At 38.4% G+C, this 18,516-nt stretch overlaps 1 long non-coding RNA gene across 1 annotated transcript; it reads left to right on the forward strand.

Annotated features, from left to right (window-relative positions):
• The first annotated feature begins 15,302 nt into the window (after window positions 1–15,302).
• LOC113274596 lies at window positions 15,303–16,887 on the forward strand. Its single transcript, XR_003323094.1, has 2 exons — window positions 15,303–15,502; window positions 15,860–16,887. It is a non-coding gene; the product is annotated as an uncharacterized LOC113274596 (long non-coding RNA).
• Window positions 16,888–18,516: the final 1,629 nt, after the last annotated feature.

The following is an 18,516-nucleotide window of genomic DNA, read 5'->3' on the forward strand; positions in this document are numbered from 1 at the left end:
GATACCATCATTGTTGTGGAAACACATATATGTATAAGTCCTTATTCCTTGAACCGAAGTTTGCGAACTTTGTTGATCAAGAGAACCGGCATGGTGGAGTGAGCCAAGTCCGCAAACTTAAACTTGCTCAGAAGACCGCTGTGGTATGTAGGATCTTATCTCATCTAAGAAGTTAGTTTCCAAGGATAAACCAAGACAATTAAAGAAGAGAGTATGGTCGAATTGTTTTGATAGACAGAGGTCTGTGGATTCCTCTCAAGAGGAAAATGGTGGACAAATTGTTGTTCACCGCAACGCAACTTGATTGTGTTGTTTTGAAAACCTTGTCTCATGTGCCTGATCAAAAGAGACAATGATTTTGTACCTATCAAGCTTTAGGAAAAGTTTTCTTTCTTCTTTTCTTAGTGTTTGTTGTTCCCTGTCTATCAACAAAGGAGGGTTATTATCGACAATTCTACTCTTTACAGGGTTGTGAGTTGGACGTGTACGAACATGTTTAAAGGTTTCGAAACCCTACATTATTTTTCCTTCCTCAAAACCTTTTTTTATCTCAAGACTACTTGTTGAGTTCAATTTGTGTTTTCCTCTCACAAACTCATTCGTATGGATACTCCAAGGATGATGTCTTCTGATGGAAAAGATGTTAATATGATTGTTAAGCCATCAATCATGAAGGAAAAAGAGAAATCTCTGTTACCTCCTACCTTGAAAAGAAAAAGAAGGAATGTGAGGAATCCAAGAGCCGTTCCTTCAAACTCTCAGAAGTTTTCTGGTGTTCTTGAAGAGTTGAAGTAGATGCGAAAGGAGATTCAACAAATAAAGGCTTTTGTGTATAAGACTCATGAGATTAAGAAGGCCCTGGTTCTAAAACATCAGCCGAGAAGGTTTATTGATATAAACTCCTACCTTAATGAACCTTATGTCCCAATGGCTGTTGACAACAAGGAGTTCGGGGACGATAAAGAATTCTTCAAAGGTCTTATTGCCTAGTAAATCTTCTATTTTCTTTTTTTAGAAGAATAACTAGTGTTTGGAATAGCCATTATTGTGATTATACATAGCTATGTCCAATGTTTCATCTTCATGTTTTTAGATTTATTGGTTTAAATTCTAAATTTGTTTGGAAGATGATTTTTGCAGTATTAATCTTTATGGTTTATATATTGCAAATTTGTCATGGGATTTGTGTGTTTACGTCCGTGAACTATGATCGTCCCATACCTTGTCAAAAGTAAAGTCTTTCGTATGTCGATATGCATGTATTGATAAAATAATGAATAGACTTTTGACAAATACAAAAGTTAAGCCTATTATGTCAATTATTGATGGAAGATATGTTAAAATATTTTGTTTGCAATGACTATGTCTATTGATTGTCGTCATGCTTATAGTGATAGAAAGTAGAATGAATCCTTGTGTATTTCGTAGTATTGATCTTCCCTGATCCATATTTTATGTATTACTGTGAGGCTCCGTAAAGTGTCTTATGTTGAGCATTGAATGACCAAGTTGATTATTCTTATGATTAGCTATGTTGTTGTTTTGTGAGGTTCTTTATGTCGAGCATATTTAACTTAATTAATCATCTTGTTTGGTTATTTAGTTGTTGTTCCGTAAGTTTTCTTATGTTGAGCATGACCAATTAAATTGATTACTTTTGTGATTAGTTTGGTTGTGTATTTCGATTAGATTAATTATGGGTTTTCTTTTGATTAGTCTAATTGTTTGTTTTTTAAGTCTCCATAAGTTCACTTATGTTGAGCATTTGTCGATTAAATTAATCATGGGTTCTCGTGTGGTTAGTTAATTGATTATTTTTGGATTCAAATTCATACTTGTATGTGATTCGTTATGTCCAAATAAATCCTTCTTTTCTTTCGAAATTAAGGTCGCTCTTGTTTTTTTTTCGGGAATGACATTTTATGGGGGAGAGTTATTAATTGAACTTGTGCTTAATTGCTAAATCTTTGTGGGGAGTGCAGCTGTGGAATATTATAGGGGTTATCTTGTATCTTTACAAACTCCTTGATGAATGCATTTTGCTTCGGATTTATGATTCCACCTAAATAAGATGATATATTTTTACTTTCTTTTGGTCAAGAAATTTCTCTTTCGGAAATTTCATTAGGATCCCGTTCTTGTACCTTTGCCAATTTTATTGAAAAAAGGGGGGGGGGAATTAATATGTAGTTCACACTACAAATACATATGGTTTTCGGATCATTATGTAAGGGGGAGTGGTTTCCATGCGAGATGGAGTATTGACTAAGGGGGAGTGATACATATCACCATAGTATTGTTTTTGAAGTTGTGATACAATTGAACTTTGACGCTATGTAATGATACTGTGACACTGTATAACAATGATTGAGAACTCTTTTTTCTCTCGTCGTTATAGCTATGGATTTTCAACAACGATGATGCTGAACTTACAACCTTTGGGATCATTGGAGTACTAGGAAGTGACGAAGATTTCAAGTAATGTTGAAGATTACGCGTATGGAATAGGATCTACAAAAGTTAATTTATTTATTTTTTTATTCCGTATGTATTGATAGTTTTGTCACTAAAATTGACAAAGGGGGATATTGTTAGAGCATTGCTCGGTCGAACTCGCATGCGTTGCTATCTCAAGCATGTTTGTCAATGTTAGTAATCAAAACTATAAGTCTTGATTTCTAGTCTACTATAGCTAAGGTCTTGGACTAGGATAGAAAGTGTAGTTGAGCTGAAGAACTCCATGGAAATCATCATACAAGACGAAGGACTACACAAGGAACCGGTGGATCTTCATCGACTAAAAGGTATGTGGAGACTTGAACTTATCTATCACTCAAAAGTCTATTTATCTCCTATCTTGAGACAAAAGTCGTTTTGCTGTATAAACTTAGATTATACACATTTGCTCTTTCGAGCCGAGTTTATCTCGCCTATCTTTTCTCGAAATATGTGTTGGTAAGCTTTCTCTTTAACCAAGTTCATCTTTACCTAGTGACGAAAGTCATGACAAATTTCAATCACTTTGAAAATTGCTTACTTTGACGAAAAATAGTTTGTGAATAACAACTATAGAATATCAACGTCCTCTAAGAATGTTCCAATGATTGAAATGAGAGATTGGATTATATAACCATTGGAGGATTTAAGCATTGTTGTGGAAACACATATATGTATAAGTTCTTATTTCTTGAACCGAAGTTTGCGAACTTTGTTTATCAAGAGAACCGGCATGGTGGCGTGAGCCAAGTCCGCGAACTGGCAGAAGTTCTTGTCCCGAGAATTTCTGCTGGAGTTTGCGAACTCCATCCGGGAACTTAATTCCGCGAACCCAGTCCGCGAACTTGAGTAGGTTATATCTAAAAATAATTTTTGTGAACTTATTCTTATATAAACTAAGGAATGCAAATGCAAACCATGGCTATATAGTTCATGAACCGGTTCGAGTGAATCAAATCGTTTTTGCTTCGATTGTGTCTTGTGTAGTTACATAAGATTTCCTTACAATTGAACAACTCTCTAACTAGTTCATTTGATTCACTTGAACTAGTTATGGTGAGAAGAATACGGTTGATATGAAAGTGATCATATGGCTAACCATTTGGTTGACTATTGTTGAACCAACAAAGGTACAAGTTTGGGTACGGTTACACAAGCCTAGAAACGTGCATTTCATTTGTGTGTAACAAGCTAGTTTTCGATCTAACGGTTGAAATATATTAGCTTGAATTTAAATCATGTTTTCATCTAACGTTGAATATTGAATGCTTTCTTACCAAGCTAACATTGATTGCAAACCCTGATTTGAAATACTATATAAGGGAGAACTCTAGCAACTAGGAAACCTAATCCCCACACCTTCTATGTGATACTAGTTGTGCTAATCTAGAGTCGATTATCCTTTAACCTTTGGTTTCTTCTTCTAAACCAGGTTAACGACTTAAAGACTTCATTGGGATTGTGAAACCAGACCGATACTACTTTATCGTAGTTGTGTGATATGATCTTGTTGTTTCTATAGTACGAGTACAATTGTAATAATTGGCTTGAGATTGATATCTCTGATAGGCAAGATATAAGATTAATCACAAACACTTCGTCTCATTGTTTGTGATTCCACAATATCTTTTTTGGCTTCGTCGATTAGGATTATTGTGATGTGATTGATAATACTAAGCTGTTCTTCGAGAATATAAGTTCGATTTATCAATTTTTTCCTGTTCACCTTGATTTATCAAAAGACGGAACAAAACTCGTAGGTATATTTGTGGGAGACGAATTTATCTATTATCGTAGACTTTTCTGTGTGATACAGATTTGTTTATTAAAGTCTTCGACTTTGGGTCGTAGCAACTCTTAGTTGTGGGTGAGATCAACTAAGGGAATCAAGTACGTAGTATCCTCTTGGTATCAGAGACGTAGGAGCATAATTGTACCTTGGATCAGTGTGAGATTGATTTGGGTTCAACTACAGTCCAGACAGAAGTTAATTTGGAGTAGGCTAGTGTCTGTAGCGGCTTAATACAGTTTGTGTTCAATCTGGACTAGGTCCCGGGGTTTTTCTGCATTTGCAGTTTCCTCGTTAACAAAATTATGGTGTCTGTGTTATTTCTTTTCCGCATTATATTTTGTTATATAATTGAATTATCACAGGTTGTGCGTTGTTCAATCAATTAGAATATCCGACATTTTGGTTGTTGACTTAAATTGATTGACACTTGGATATTGGTCTTTGGTACCATCCAAGTTATGTCTCTAGTATTTGGTAAAGACTCGCAGATTTCTATTTGGTTGAGTATATATCAAATCGAGAGATTGAGATATAAACTTTTTGATATACTTTTTATCTAGATTGAGTCTGTCTGTATAGTTGATTCTCTAGAAAGTATATTGGAGTTTGTCCATACGAATCGTTAAGCGTAATATTGGGTGTGGTTTTTGTACCCCCACTTTTTCAGCATTTATCTGGAAGTTTTCAGCAATATTATCCACAGGTGACGCTTGTATGATATTTCTTTTACCAGATTGGTTACGCCTGGATGTACTCCTGCTTGTTCTTGACCTTGAGCTTGCACGTGTGGTGCTTCTTGATCTCTGCTCTTGCAATCTTATATTTTCTTCTCTTAAATCATTATTCTGGCGCGTCAAATTCGGACGCTCTTCATCTTCCCTTCTTCTTTCCGCAATCAACCTTTGTTGATTTCCTCAATTGTCATTTCTTCTTCATTTCTTTTTATTAAATAATGGAGCTCCACTTCTTTCATCTGCTTCTTCTGTTGAATCTGTATTTTCGGTATGAACGCTTACTCTATCATAATCGATAAGATTTTCTTGCACTGGCTCGTTTTGAATCTGAGTTTGATCTTGACCTCCTCTATTATTTATTTCTCCCATTCTTGAGGATTCGGCGATTTCGCTCCTTCTTCTTCCAGCGATTATTCTACTCCTCCTAATTGCTATTGCTTAATCTGCTGCAGTTGTTTGTCTCACCATCTTGTTTATCTGTGAAAATTTGTTTTGCTATTCAAAAATACTCTCTTAAGAACCAAAGATTTATCTAATGAAAATTGTTTTTCTTGACACTAAAGGCTATTGACTGAATTTTTTAGATCTAGACTTCCAAACTTTTCCCAAATTATGAATATCTTCTAACTTATTTTTAAGAACTTCCACCGACAGGATACATCATTCTAAGCTGATTTCTTAAGGTAGGATGAAATCCTTTACTCTCTCCCTGTTTCTGGACGCCAAAATGTAGTTGCAGGAAATCCTACAACCACACCCCTACTAAATTCTACAAATCAATCTTAGTGAACTCCATAGAAACCACAAGAATATTCATTAATATCTTCCAATTGGATAGATAGTAATAAGAAACCCCTAACTTGGGAAGAAAATAACCTTTCTCTTTCCTAAATATCTTGTCTAAACTCTCCAAAAAGCTCTCCCCAATACAAGGTCGCTCGGCTCTTTATATAGGGATTTACATAGTGGATGACAGCTAATAAAGCCTTTATTTTCGGATTTGTCGTGCGTTAATAACGCACGATTACATTGACTCTTATCACACAGACTCTATAACATCGCACGGTTCTTCACACTTTACTCGTGATTAAGCTGACGTCATGTAATCCGTCATTTGGATAAGCAGTACGTGATCGTTTTCGCTCAGTCTTGATGATCATTATTTTAATCTACAATGCGATAAGATTAAAATATAAGAACACTACAAAAGGACTCAAAACAAGTAGATAAAACCTAGTATTAGCCCTTCCGGGGTATCATTCCTTAATTATATCTATCCAACCACTGCTGGGGGAGTACTTTGTCCCACGAAAAGTAATTGAGGTGGAAGCATATTATCGGGTGAAGAAATAGGTGTAGTCGAGTGTGAAGCATCACAATAACCACGTAAAATGTCACCCTCTTCAGCAGTAAAGCCTACAGGGGAATACTTGGTCCCATAAAAAGTGTCTGAGCAGGGGTCTGTACCGGTGGAAGCATAGTAACGGGTGAAGAACGAGGTGTAGTCGAGTGAGAAGCATCACAATAACCATGTAAAATGTCTCCCTCTTCAGCAGTAAAGCCTATGGAATTAAGCATGGAAGGCCTACATTCACGAGTTATGATACAGATGGCTCTACAACACTCAATTCCTAAATACATCTCTCCATCCATGAAGAAAAGTATAATTTCATTAGTGCACGATCGTAACTCATATAGTGCGTTCAAGCATTCAGCCATTCCAACGCCCTCATCTTCTCCATTGATACGAGCTGCTAAGTTAAGACCAACTGAATAACGAACTGTTGTTTCCAAGTCCCTAACACCGATTACTGTTGTAGCATTGGCCATAAGAGCTGAAATTACCAATACAAGAAACAACCTTCCATTGATGAGAGCCATTGTTTAGTCTGGGAGTGTGATCAGTTAAACTGGAAAAATGCAAGAGATGAGAGGCAGTGTGTGAGGAAGTGGTGTTTATAGGTTGGATTATATTTATATAGAGGAGAGTGGGGCATGCTCCCATTATTGTGCTAATTGTAGTTGCGGAAAATCCCACAACTACACCAGATGAGATGATAAGAGCACAAAGTCTAAGTCATGGAGATAAACTTAGACATTAATGATATTATACACCACTTGACACTAATATGATCTTCATACAAGCTTTGTATTGAGGATATGATGTTCTTACAAATATTACAAAAATTAAAATGTATGACAATGGAGATGATAAGTAAAAGGTTAAACATTAATGGTTTTTTCTCTCCTTTTAGAAGTTCTTGGTTTTATTACTTGATTGAATTCTCTCCTTTCTAAAAACCGCCCCTCTCTCTTTACCATGTGAATCTATATATAGAAAAATGCACCAGTAGAAGACAACTATGTTCACGTGCAAGATCTCTGAAGACGGATTTGATATCAGTTTATCTTATTCGCCAGGCTTCTGAGAGTTGTATGTCGCATTGATGCTTCGCACTTTCTCTGATCAGTGTCGCTTCATTCTTGTCGTGTGATTATCTTTCGTGCATTTCTCCTTGTTATCGCATAATTACTATTCGCCTAGTTTCCTTCCTCTTCATGTTGATGGTTGTCTTAGCTAGGGAGAGATTGCGGGTTTGCTCTGTGCGATATTTCGCCCCTACATTTTGCCTCTTCTCGCGTTGTTCTTCTGTTAGTGGAATAATGCGAGAATTGTTGGTCGATGCTTCATATTTGTTTTTATCTCTTCTTTGTATGACATTTTTCCGGTTTTTCCGCATGATTATTTCCACGTGCAGTTACTTCTCCTTTTCTTGATTGACACATCTAGGTTTTATTTTGACCGGTTACGGCTGTAGTCGGTTCGCCTGTTTTAATAAATACCTCTGAAGAGAGAGATTTGTCTTCATCTTCTTCATTTTATTCTTTCTTCTTCTCTGCTCTAAAAGGGACCTATCTCCGTAGAACTTGTTTATCTGTAAGGTTTGTCACTATGCTAAGTGAATCTTCTATTCCTTCCTCCAATGAATCGTCTCCTTGATATGTATGTGTTTTTGCTTGGGTTTTTAATGATTCACTCGATGTTTTCCGTATCTCTGTTATTTTTGTTGATGCTAGTGTTCTTGGTATTTATCCTTCTTTTAGTATTCCCATACCTAAATCTGTTATTTTAGACCCACTCTGTCAATGCCTCCGGTCAACCCTGCTGGTGATCAGAAAAAGGTTGCGAAGAAGAGTTCTTGCAAGCGGAAACTTTCGCCTAGTAGGGAGGATCCTTCTCACAAGAAAATAGGTTTGCGCAGTAGTGCTCTGGTACATATTGTAAGTCCATTAACATTGATGCATGTAGCTGTTATCGCGCCAGCGGAAAGTGAGATGACAGATAGTCTTTTTCATAGACCTCTCTCTTCGCTTGCCCATGATCATTCCCCAGAGGCTTCTACTGTGTTTTGTTCCACTCCTGATATTGTCGCCAAAGGGGAACAAGCTGCTAGAGTTACTGCGACCAACACTGCTGCTGAAGCTTTACAATGGTCGGATTTGATTTCCATCGCACTAGGTTTGTCACCTCAAAGGACTGGGACTGAGTCTCCCCAACTTTCCAAGCGTGACAAACGTACTGTCATCGCGTTAGAGGTTAATTTTCTTCCATCCCTGTTCGCTCCTCATTTTCTTTGGTTGTGATGCTTTGGTGTTTTGTAGGAATTTCACCGTCGCTTGGTTGAAGTTGAAGAACTTTCTAAGGATGAGGAGGTCATTGATGATTTAAGGAAACAATTATCCGAGCTATCTTCTGGAGTGAATGATGTCACCAAGCTTCGTGTGAAGAATGAAGAGCTTAGAGGTGAGGTTCTTTGTGATGTTATGATTCCATGCACATTTTGCTTTCGTACTATCCTTCTTGATTTTAGATCTTTTGCGCTTAAGATTTACACCGAAAATGTATGTCCGAGCGATATGAGTTTGAATTTCCGCGAATGAATGATGCTCGTGGTGAATGCGACGCCCTCAAAGCTCAAATTACTCAGTTGGAGAATGATCGTTTGAGTCTACATGATCGGGTAGTTGGTCTTCAAATAGACAATTCTGGTTGGCGTGCTCATTCGGATCAGCATTGTTCCTTATCTGTTCAGCTTGCCAAGGATCTAGAGGTGTCGAATATGTTGAATAACACTCTTTCTTGACGAGAATCACACCTTATCTGATGACAATCGCGGTCTGAAGGATAACAATCTTTTTTTTATGGTGCATACTATAGGCTTACTAGAGATCGTAATTTATTATATATTTCTCTTCAGTTTCAAAAGGATATATCAAATGATCTGGCGTCGAAGTTGGCGAAATTATCGAAGGAAAAGGATTAAGTCTGTCGGAGCAGAGACAAAGCTTTAGAAGATCTTTAGTTATCTCAAAGTGCTAACCATCTTCCTGTTATTTCACATGATCTTCGCGTAATTATTTCGCGAAACAAAGGTAGTCGCGAAGGACGCTTTAAGTATTGCCTCAGTCTTGTCTTTTCTTCAATTATTTTAAAAATTCTTTCTCGCAGAGGAAGTAGTCGCACTGAAGAAGAAGGTTGCATATTCTCAGGAAGGCTTGACTAAGGCTCTTAAGGAGCGGGATTCCGCCTCTCGGAAATTCTCTACGTCTTCTTCTTTAGCAGTTGGGGTCTCGTAGGGACGCGACGATTTAAGAAGGGCTAAGGAGAAGATGGAGCATTTTTATTCGGTTTTGGATCAGGAGTTTCAGTCTTTCATGGAAGGGGTTGATAGGAATTATTCCAAGGAATCCCAGCGTCGTACGAATGAGGAGTCTCAACTCGCGGTCAATTGGGTTTGCGAGAAGCATGGTCTCCCACGCGAAGTGTATCCTCAAGTTCCCGTTAGTGATGACGAAGAAGAGGAGGTTTTGAACGCGAAGGAAGGTGGTGAGACGTCTAGTCCTGTTAATGTTGGCGATGGTGGGGGGAAAGGTGGTCATTCTCATACTAGTGAGTATGCTTCAAGTCAAGAGGTTATTGGTGGCGCCGATACCCCAGCTCAAGATGTCCATGTGCTCGAGGTTGTGAACCCTTCTGTGGATGTCTTAGATGTGGTTCCTTCATAGATTTCTTGCTCCTCCCTCTCGATGTACTTAACTTGTTTTTGGTTCTGAGTGCTCCCATGCTTGGGGCGGAAAATTTGACTTGGTTGTTCTGTCTCTTTTTGTTTTTGCATCTTAAGTTAGAACAAGTAATTTTAATTCTGCTTAGCTTTGGTGTGTTTCTAAGTGTTTTGACCGAGGAGGTGGGAAGCATGCATATTTTAGTATTCCCATACTTGCCTCTGCATTCCACCTTCGAGGGAATGTGAATTCTATTTATGAGAATCTAATCATAATATGCCTCTAGAATGTTAAAAATCGAAGGTTAGATGTATAAATAGGGGTTGCCATGCTTTTGGGGTTTTGACGTATTTATGCGAGGTAGATCTTCATTGTTTGTATCGTATGGTATGATGATATAAGTATTTAAATATTTCCGATCATGCTTTGGTTACTAGAATATTTAAACCTGTAAACTTGGTATACTTAGCTTGAGAGGAGTGCGCTTTCTGCCTCAGTGTATCTTTCCCATGCCTCAATTTCCTGTCACGCTCCTTAGATAGATTGCATTCGTATGAGCTTTATAGGTCTTAACTGCCTCCTAAGTAAGGTCTTACTTCCTTCCCCCACATATAACTTTAAAGGACTTATGGTCGCCTTGGGTAGGGTCTTCAACATTGGGCGACGAAATCTCAGTTCCATGTGCTCTTGTGAGTCATTGGCCATCGATCTCCCCTTAATTGTGTTAGTATTCTTACCTCCTCAGGTTATTTCTTCGACAATATACCAGGCCTTAGATACTCCCGTGAGTAAAAAGCCCCAACACATTGCTGTCTTTGACACAATTCAGCTCCCTAGTGGATGGTGTCGTCCATTTATATTCCCCATGAATCACCCTTTCAAGGAGGTCACCCCTAACCATTTCAGTTGGGATCCTCCCATCCAGTTATTCAACGACCAGTATTGTCGCAATCCCATGCTTTTCGCCTAAGTGGCTTAATACACATGAGATCACACCCTAAGTGGGGTTTCTTTGGACCGGGTGTATCACATGTGCCAGACCTTCTTCTATCTCAACTGGTCTTCTTTTACACCCCATACTAGAGATCTTATTCGATGGTTGGTTCGTTCTCAGTGGCCTCCAGTGGATGGGCTTTTCTTTCACCCCAATATAAGTAAATTTTCCAGGATGCCCCAGTTATGACGCGCGTTAGGGATTATGGTCGCCTCTTACAAATTGTGCAGTCCTCCGGTCACACAATTGTGCGAACTAAGTTGACACGCTACAACCGTAGTCCCAGCCTCCCTAAGTAGAGCTTTTACATAGTAACTTGCTTCCCCCTATTGAGGTCTTACGAGAAAATGTTGGAACTTCACCGTGTATCTTTTGATTCGCCTTTAGCTTTCTTGCTTGCTTGCTTGTCTATGGAAATAACTTTGCTTCGTATTAAAGTTTCTACAAAACATGCTTTCCTTGTCATCACGCTTCATCTTGTTTGTCTTTTTAAGTGGTGGTTTTTGCACGACGCATCTCAGTGTTTTCACCTTTAGTCATTGTTTCCTCAAAATCAACTTTAGTCTTCTGTTGTTGTTGATTCGCAACCTTTTCCTTGTTTTTTTTCTGTGGATTAGGTGATCGTTGATGTCGTGGCTTGAGGTCTCCTTATACTGCATCTTTCTTCTTGATATTAAGTCTTGCAGGTTCTCACCTTGCTCTCTCTTCAGGTTGAATAGTTTGTTTCTTCCTGTTTTGAGCAAATAAAGCTGGGCATGTATCTTCACGAACGATTCTTGTAGTGCGACTTCAGTCTTCTGCTGATGTTCGTGCCCGTTTTTTCCATTTATTTCCATCGTCTTTTCAGGAGATAGATTTTGATCAATCCCGCGAGGTGCTCTTACTTCACCGCGTTTCAATATTTTCTTTAACTTTCGCAAATTTGAATTCACGGTAGTCGTCAGTTCATATCCGAACTGATTTGGCGTAGTCAGCTAAAGATTTCTACTCTGGCCTCCTTTGTTTATCTTACAATTACCTTCTTCTGATTTTATCCCATTGATCATCAATCTTTCTTCCCTTTGTCGTCTTTCACATTTTGTCTCTGCTTCTCTTTTAATTTTTCCTTTCCTTCATACTGTTTTGCATCCGCTTCATTACACCTTTTTGCGTTGACACAGTCTCCCACGATTTCTCCAATTCCTGGTGGGATGGGGAATCAAATTCGCCTTTGAAAGGTTGATGCGACTCCCATAACCCCGTGAATCCAAGGCCTTCCAATGATGGCATTATATGGCGATTCTACGTTCACTAAACAGAAAGTGACTACCGTTTCCAAGGTTCCTGCGGGAATGACCAAGGTTATTTCACCTTTTGGTCTTGAGGCGACACTGTTAAATACGTAGATCGTATATGTGGAAGGGATCAGGTATGAGTCTCTATATCCCATTTTTCTGAATGCATGATAGAACAATATATCAACTGAACTCCCCGTATCCACTAGGATTTTTTTTATCGTTCATGGTCGCCCCTTTTCACCTTCATCTTCTTCCCACTTGGAGTGGGGTTGCATAGTCATGGTGACTACCAGAGGGTCAGAATGCATTCCCACCCCTGTTTCTATATCCTCTATCGTGAAAGAGATTGGTTGTATCTGCCATTCTTCGAGTACGCGACTCTTGGTCACTAGGTGTATTTCGATCCATTTTGTAAACTCGACTTAAAACATTATCGTGGAAGTTGCTAATGTCTTTAGAAGAATGGATGATTGAGCTTATCTGCCTCGAGTTCTGTCAGATCTCAATACGATGGATAACTGCTGGTTGAGGTTGTGGTGGTGCCCTTGGTAGTTCTCTTTCCTCTAGTGTTGGTTCAACTTTCCTTTCTCAATCAGTTCTAATATGAATCTTCGCACATTTTCTACAGTTGGCGGTGGTGTGACCGTGAAATCGATGGTATACACAGAATTCACCAGTTCTTGATCCTCTTAGGGGTTCTTGCCCGATATTCATTGGTATTGGTATTTCTTGGGTTGATATGATCACCTCCCAGATATTTTCTATCGGGTGTTTAGCTTGGGTCGCATTACGTCATCAAACGGTGGGTAGTTTGATGTTCGCTCAAATCTTGGGTTGTGATTATATCCAGCTCTTCGGTCATTGTTGAACCGACCTCCCTGATTATCGTACATTCTCGCTGGATATTTGTACGCGTGGAGCCTATCCCCATATTCTCTTCGAAACCATTCTTCATCCTTGCTTGACAGGGATACTTGTTTCGCGGTACTCCTCATGGTTTCCTTTCTATGTCAAACATTAGGGGGGTTCTCAACATTATTCGTGGTATGAGCATCGCACTTCCTCCTTTCGCAGCTATAATGGCTGTTAAACAGGTGTTCATTTCCCTCTGTTTTTCTTCCAAAGTTATGAATTCCTACGGATACTCCCTCAATTCTTGCATATCAATTTCATGTCTGATTCGGAATATCTCCACGTACAAGAGATCAGTGGGTATAAAGCGTTGACGAATGCGAGAATTAAATGTCGCTCAGATACTTCCCCCGCTGACTCGGTGAACATGGTTCTCCATCGCGTGGTCAGGCTTCGCAGACTTTCTCCGTGCGCCTTCTTCAAGGTAAGTTCGTTCTCAATCCCTGCCTTAGCGTGATTGTTGGTTATATAATTCCCTAGGAATAATCTTTGCAACTGCGCGAATGAAGTTACAGAGCCTTCTCTCGGATTATGGAACCTTAGTGACGCCTCCCCAGTCAGACTGTCTGGAAAGTATTTGCATAACACCACCTGATGTTGGGCCCATGGAATTAGTGTTAGGTTATAATCTTTCATATGTTTTACGACATTCCCGGTCCCATCGAAGATGCCAGAGAATGTGGGCAAGGAATAATTCGCAGGAATGGGGGCTTGCAGTATTTCACGTGAAAATTGAGACCTTTCTGCTTCCTATATTGCCTCAGCTAGATTCAGTTTTCCTCCTCCTCGCCTACTATTGTTTTTCATTGCCGCTTTCAGTTCTTCGACCCGTTGTAGTATAGTTTGATTCGCGTTAGATTGCTCTCATTCTCTTTGCATGATTGCTTCTAATGCTCTTTGTTCTATCACGCTTCTTTCTATGGCCATTCTAGCTTCTCGCTCCAAACTAGTTTATCTTCTGCATCTATGGCTTTCACGCTCCGAGCTACTTCCTCTTCTTCCATCATATCTCAGTGTTTCTTGCTCTGGATTTTCTCTCCTTTCGTGATTTCTTCTCATTTCTCTTCGTTCCTGCAATCTTATTTCTAAATTGCGTGCATTTTTTCTTTCGCGTACTTCTAATTCGTACTCGACATGATTGTTTTGTATTTATATTTACTCACTATGGTGTCCTCTACTTCTCCTTGATGAGATTCTACTTATTTGAGTTTCTGTTTCACCAGTATGAGTTCGCGCTTGTATGTTATCATTTAACCGGTTGTTTTCATTTGTTAACAAGATGTTCTGTCTCTCCAAGTTTGCTCGTTCTTCCGCTAACTTTACGTATCTTGCTATTCTTCGTTCAAGTCCTTGCCTCAATTATCTTTCGATTTTCTTGTCTTGTGCGAGGCGCTCTCGTAACCGTTGAATGGTGATATTATATTCATCACAGGGATTCTGACCTCTTCCTTGCGTCGCCTGATCTTCATCTTCCATAGTCTCAGTATCAGTAGTATGCACAACACCTTCTTCATAAATAATCCTTTCATCATTGTTGTTTTGTTGTGTCGGGTTCCGAATGATGGTGTCATGGTTTCATTGACCTATCTCTATGACAGAGACAAGGCTACGGTTGCGGTTTTGCCGTTCTAAACCTCGTCTTTCTCCAGCGGCTGAAGTTTCATCCTCGCCTGTAACGAACCGTTAGCATGTCAACGCTATTTGACCAGTCTAGAGATGATCAAGATAAGATTTAGCCGCTAATGACTCGACTAGTTAAATATGAACATTAATTTATAGGGATTAATCTTACTACCATCTAGATACAAAACTATTACCATTAGGTAGATCTCGAAAATTTATGTGAAATGGACTACTCGAACGTGTTATTAGGATACCGGACGAAGAAGATATCATCGGATAAGTATGAAGTGAAAAATAATAATTTTTCCTTAGACAAACTTGGATGCCCTTATCCAAAACGTGGGTGCCTCAGTAATTCTCGTTTTCCTTATCATCAAAACATGTCGAAGAGAAAACATTTCTCTTATTCTTTTTTTTTTTCTTCTCCTTCTTTCTTCCTCTTTTATTCTTCTTCATAATCTCTCTGGAGATTCTGAGAGACATTTCTGAAGCCGTGAAATTAAAAAAACAAAGTTAGGGGAATCAATTATCTAGTTTGATAAATGAAGAAAGGGCGATTTTTTATGAATCTTTGAAGAAGAAGATGGTTTTAATAATGAATCGAAAACAGGTAATTTAGGTTTCAAATTGATTGATGTTTCTTTCTGAAATCGTTCTATTTTGATTAATTATAGAGTGGGTTTGTTGATAATTGAAGTATAGAGTTGTTGCATGAAGTTTAATTTTGAGTTCATAGGAAATTAGGGTTTCTGTTCTTCCCCAATTTGGAATTAGGGTTCCTGAGTTAGAAATTGGAGATGTTTATAAAGATGTAGATGTTGTTGGTGGAGGTGGAGAATGAAATGAGTTGGTAATGGTAGTGTTTTTGTAATTATTGGTGAACCTTAGATAGAACCCAAAAGTTAATGGAAGAACACATGTTATTATTGTGTGTAGTTAATGAATTGAAGACGTTGGGTTGATGCAGATGGTGTTAGTGAGCTTGGAACTGTGATGGTGGCCTGGTTCAGATTTAAACAACAGGGAAGCTGCAAATAAAGCTGAGGTTGGTGGTGATATTCAGGGGGTTAATGTTCTTGAAGATTTGATTAAGATGAATGAGTTTGTGTTGCAGTTGGGTTTGAGTTATAGTGTTTCCGTAAGGAATTATGTAACGCAACTGAGGATGAACTTTAGGTGAATGTTAGGTGGTGGCAGGGATTGGTGTTGGTGGTGCCAGATGTAATGAAGTTGTCGTGTTAGTTTTGAAGATGCCTGCGCTTCTGTAATTGTGATACTGAGATGATATGAATGATGGTTTAATAGAATATGAAGAACTTAAGATAAGGTTGAGCTACAGAGAGTGAAGCTAAGAAGATGACAGTGCTAAGAGTATTTCATTTGATTGGAAATTGTTGGTGGTAAGAGTTTCGGGTCTTAAATGAATTAAAGATAAGAAGAAGGTGGTGGTGCTGTCGTTATAGGTTGGCGATGGAGATTATAGTGTTGAGATTGCACTTGATATAGGTTGGAATTGCTGGTTGAATGCAGTGAGAGTTAAGAAGAATATGTTGCTTGGAATGAGAACCATAATTGCAGATGGGCTCTCAACAAAAAGAATTAATCTTTACAGTTGATGAATGGTTTATGTGTAACTGGGGAAGGTAAGCTACAGTTGTGAAGAATTGAAGTTGTGTTTTAGAAGAAGAATTGGACTCAAGACGAAGTCAGTATTGATGGTGGGGGTGCTCTTATCGTAATGGAGGTGGTATTGTTTTAGAATGGCGGTGTGGTGTTGAAGTCCATGGGATTTGAATGAATGTTCTTCTATAGTTGAATTGACAGATGCTATAATGGTAGATTAAGCTTGTATTTGAGTTATACGGTTTGGGGTATTTGTTTTTGTATTGCTTCATTGTTTGTGAAATAGAAGTTTGGCCTTGAGCCTTTCTGTTCTGTCAGATTATTTAGAGAATTGTATGGGATTATGATATGAGCCTTTTGGTTAATTTCTTAGTATGCTTGTGAGATTTTAACAATTAGTCTATATTAACAACGATCGATTCAAAGGATGAACCAGTGGATTCTGGATTTCAAGGTAGGAGTGTGTTTTCCTTCAAAACAGGTGGGAACTCTGTAACCTTCTTGTAATCATTAAGTTCATTTTCATATGCGAGCATGATGTTCCATTACTTCTTACGAGCATATTTGTGTGTAAATGATTGGGTATGTTGTGTAATATGCATTATGTGGATTCTCCAAATGTTATATATACATTTAGGCTCATTATAGCCCAGATGAGGCAATATCGTTATATAGGGGAATATTACCTTTTATAATTTCTTGTGAGAATCCATTCTTTTGTATATTATGCTTGATTGCAAAACCTTCGTGACTTATGATGGTAGTTATTGAATCATGGTTTGTATGGGCACTCTGTGTGTATGGCCCTATCATTCGAGTCTAGAGTTACTCTGCATTAGCCTTCTCCAATGAGTCTGGCGAGGTCTGAGTAACATATTTTTGGTTTGTTCTAGTTTCACTTTTGTAGATCATCTGGTGGTGGTATTTCACGGATATTGTTATTATGGTACGCAATATCTGAGGAGGTAGAATTAGAATGACCTTTCTTTCATGTATGTTATATTACGATGCTTGCTGATTGCTGAGTGAATAATTTGATGTGTGTTTGTGTGAGTTCCCCGCGAGGAGTGACTGTGGTTTCCCCACAGCTCCTTGTTAAGTCTTATAGCCCAGATGAGGCAATACATAGCACGGGAAGTGCATATAATAGCTATCTAGAGCGTAAAGCGAAATAGTATTACTTTTTATTTTATAACCTAATTTATGTCGTTAATGACCCAGATGAGGAAATAGTATATCGAGGTATTTGGGGAAATTACTCTTACACATATTATGCACGATGACATGTTTTAAATTACTACTTCTTAGAAATGTGAAGCATATTAGTGATTACATGAGAGTTACATGATTTCGTTGAGCCCCTTTTTGGGATGATGTGCTCATTCGTCACACTTCAGTTTCAATATTCAGAAGAAAAGGCGCACGTGAAGATATTCGTTTCCGTAGCGTAAAGTTTCAGCGAATTGAAGATGTTTATTTATATTTTATATATGTGTGTATTTTCTCTGTAAACAACACATTGTTATGTTTGTATCACATGAGAGATCTTCATTTATACTGTATCACAGTGTATGGGTATGCTATTGGGATTAGCTTTTGTAGTCGAAAATCTTAAGATCGTTAGTCTATATTTTATGCTTCAATTAGTTTGTAATCCTTTTAGCTAAGCAGATTTAGTACTTGGGTCGCCACATCGCCTTTGGTTCCTATTCTACTGGATACTAGGTTGCTCCTTCACGTAGCAATAACATGCCCTGCTCTTGATGCGGTTCACACCATTTTGCTGACAAGGGGTATTGGTGAGAGATTTCTGGCTGCTGAAAAGGACTTTGTGAGACTTTCTTATGGATTTTGGTGAAGGAAACTTATTGGAGCTTTCTTATCAGGCTTTGAGAAATGAACGATTCTTTGCCTAAGGCTTTCTTCAAACAAGACAATGGTAAGCTTACCGGAACTTCATGGTGATGATGATTTTTTAAGTATGAGACTTCTTTTGAAAAT

The sequence above is a fragment of the Papaver somniferum genome, chromosome 4 (genome assembly GCF_003573695.1).
Source record: "Papaver somniferum cultivar HN1 chromosome 4, ASM357369v1, whole genome shotgun sequence".
Lineage (NCBI taxonomy): Eukaryota > Viridiplantae > Streptophyta > Magnoliopsida > Ranunculales > Papaveraceae > Papaver > Papaver somniferum.